This window comes from Melospiza melodia, chromosome 30, assembly GCF_035770615.1.
Source record: "Melospiza melodia melodia isolate bMelMel2 chromosome 30, bMelMel2.pri, whole genome shotgun sequence".
NCBI classification, from domain to species: domain Eukaryota; kingdom Metazoa; phylum Chordata; class Aves; order Passeriformes; family Passerellidae; genus Melospiza; species Melospiza melodia.
The window spans coordinates 1,809,660-1,812,726 of record NC_086223.1 but is presented as its reverse complement, the minus strand read 5'-3'; the positions used below and the strand labels follow the sequence as shown (position 1 = coordinate 1,812,726).

The 3,067-nt window shown below is 62.7% G+C and overlaps 1 long non-coding RNA gene across 1 annotated transcript; it reads right to left on the bottom strand.

Moving 5' to 3' along the window:
- Positions 1 to 840: 840 nt before the first annotated feature.
- LOC134430897 (uncharacterized) lies at positions 841 to 1,768 on the bottom strand. Its single transcript, XR_010030917.1, has 2 exons — positions 1,720 to 1,768; positions 841 to 1,254 (listed from the first exon to the last, which is right to left on the bottom strand). It is a non-coding gene; the product is annotated as an uncharacterized LOC134430897 (long non-coding RNA).
- Positions 1,769 to 3,067: the final 1,299 nt, after the last annotated feature.

Below are 3,067 nucleotides of genomic sequence, written 5' to 3'. Positions count from 1 at the left end.
GGCTATATTTGGTGCTGGGGAGAGGGAGCGGCGTTTCCTCACCTCGGGGGCTCCAGGAACGCCCCGGGGTGAAATCCCCAGCCTGGAGTTTCTCTGGGGAGTTTTACTGGCAGGAAATTGCAGCGTGGAGCATTCAGCTGGCGGCACTGAGCGCATCCAGCATTCCCAGGCTCTGAAATCTCTTTTTTCCCCTCTCCTGAAAGTCACAGCTGCCCATTCCAGCATTTCCTGGCCCCCTGCTCTCCCTGGATCCTGTTCTCTCACAAGCTTGTGTGGTGCTGCCAGGGAGAGCTGAAGGGGCACAAAGTTTTCCCCATTATGGATATTTCAGGTGTTTATTGCTTTAAAAAAATATAAAACCCTGTGAGACACAGGAATGTGGAAATTTTGCTCTCTAGGAGGGTGAAACTTTCAGTTATTGTCCATGAGTGACAGTGGGAGGGCAGGGATGGATGCAGGGCTTCAAAAAAAGGACAGGAAAAATCCTCCTGATGCCCCAAACACCTCCCCAGGCATCTCCAAGTGGAGGAGAAACGAAGCTCTGAAACGTTCTTTCCATCCCACAGAAATTTCCATTGTGCTAAAAGCCTTCCTTTTCCCACCCAAGGCCTCTTGGAGCTTCCCCAAACACCAGAGAGGGCCCCGAGGGAGGGCTGGGGACACTCGGGGAGGGGACAGCCTGGTGGGGACCCCTCCCCAGGGACAGCCACTCGTGCTGGGGACACAGAGGTGCCTCGGGCTGCATCTCCCATCTCTGGCATCGCCGGGATTTGTCCCTGGAGCCGCGTGTCCCCCCACCCCCATCCCCGCAGCGACACCAGAGCCATCCTCCCTCTCCCGTGTCATTCATTCCTCTTTATTCCGCTCCCTGAACATCGCTCATCAAAAACAGAAACCGCGGCCTGAAACTGAGCCCGGGCGAGCGGCCTCGGAGCGAGGGGACAAGGACACAATGGGGGGGGACAGGACCCTTCCCATCCCCTTGGGGACACCGCGTGCGTCACCGGGAGCATCCCGGCAGCGGGGGGGACACGGGTCCTGGCAGGGTGAAGGACACGGGTCCTGGCAGGGTGAAGGACACGGGTCCTGACAGCGGGATTAGCCGGGTCCTGGCAGCGGGACAGCCCCTCGGAGCCCCCTCCCGTGTGCCCCCATTGCCGTTCCCGGCTCCGTGACCGCTCCCGTGCTCCGCGCCGGGCTCGCAGAGGTTAACGCTGTTCCAGAAGGCTCCGAGGGACGCGCAGCGGGCGGAGGCTGCGGGAGAGAAGGAGAAAGGAGAGGCCGGTGTGAGAGAAATGCGGGAGAACGGGGGATGGAGCAGCTCCGGAGAACAGGGGATGGATGGAGCGGCTCCGAGCGGGAGAACAGGGGATGGATGGAGCAGCTCCGAGCGGGAGAACAGGGGATGGATGGAGCGGCTCCGAGCGGGAGCAGCCGCCCCCGGCCCCGGGAGGCTCCTGAGGATGACGCAGCCGGGATCCCGCCCGGTTTCTCCCGGTTCCTCCATTTCTCCCAGCTCGGAAACAAAAAGCCACCGGGCCGTGCTGCGGGAGCGGCTTTTCCAATAAACCCGGCAGCAGCTGCGCAGCTGAGGGGCTGAGGGGCCTGGACTGGAAAATCACCCCCAAACCCAACAGCACCGAGCCCCAGACTGCCCCCAGCGCCCCTCCCGGCACAATCCTCCCCCGAAACTCGCACCTGGAGGGGCTCGGAGCTCACCTGGCCGCCGCTCGGGGGGCGAGGCCGCTGCTGAGCCGCATCCTCGGCGGCGGCGGCTCCTTAGAGCATGTAAATGATGTAGGACAGGACCACCAGGCCGATGATGGCGAAAAACATCAGGATGAAAATGTCCAGCATGGCGAGGGAGGGAGGAGGAGGAGGAGGCGGCGGGGGCTGCGGGCAGCGCTGCTGGGCAGAGCCGCCCCCGGTCCTCCCCTCCCCGCTCCGCTCAGGATGCACAGACGATGCCGGAGCTGATGGAGCCGCCTTTCCTGCGGGACATCAGGGGATAAACCCCGGCGGGACATCAAGGGATAAACCCCGGCGGGCAGCCGGGCTCGGCCCAGCCCTGGCGCCCGGGGCCGTCTGTCCCCGCCGGGGGTTGTTCTGTCCCCTCGGGGGTTGTTCTGTCCCTGCCGGGGTTGTTCTGCCCCTTCGGGGATTGTTCTGTCCCCTCTGGGGTTGTTCTGCCCCTTCGGGGGTTGTTCTGTCCCTGCCGAGGTTGTTCTGTCCCTTCAGGGGTTGTTCTGTCCCCTCGGGGGTTGTTCTGTCCCCTCGGGGGTTGTTCTGTCCCTTCAGGGGTTGTTCTGTCCCCGCTGGGGTTGTTCTTTCCCTGCCGGGGTTGTTCTGTCCCCTCGGGGGTTGTTCTGTCCCCTCTGGGTTGTTCTGTCCCCTCGGGAGTTGTTCTGCCCCTTCAGGGGTTGTTCTGTCCCCGCTGGGGTTGTTCTGTCCCTGCTGGGGTTGTTCTGTCCCCTCGGGGGTTGTTCTGTCCCCTCTGGGTTGTTCTGTCCCTTCAGGGGTTGTTCTGCCCCTTCAGGGGTTGTTCTGTCCCCTCGGGGGTTGTTCTGTCCCTGCTGGAGTTGTTCTGTCCCCGCTGGGTTGTTCTGTCCCCTCGGGGGTTGTTCTGTCCCCTCGGGGGTTGTTCTGTCCCCGCTCCTTCCTTCCCAAAGCGCTCCAGGGGATGCCCACGGGGATGAGCCCCCGCCTCATCCTTTGGGGAAAAGAGGGAAAAATGAGAAAATGAGTGCGGCCCCCAGCCCGAAACCACCTTGGCTGTGCTGCTGGGGTGCCCCAGCACCGCCCTTTGCCTCCTCTTGCTTTCCTCTCTCTTTGAGCTGCTGATAAACAACACCCGTCCCCAGACACCCGCCAGATGCTGGTTAAACACCGCTGGAAATCCCACCTGCACTCCCAGGGCTCCAAAACACCCCAAAACCAGGGGATGAGCCCCGGAGCTGCAGCCCAGGAGGGTCCCCAGGAGGGTCCCCAACCCCAAGCTCTGGAAGCCTCCCCTTGTCCCAGCCAAGCCAGAAAAGCGGCCACAATCAAAGCCAGCACAGTCAGCAGG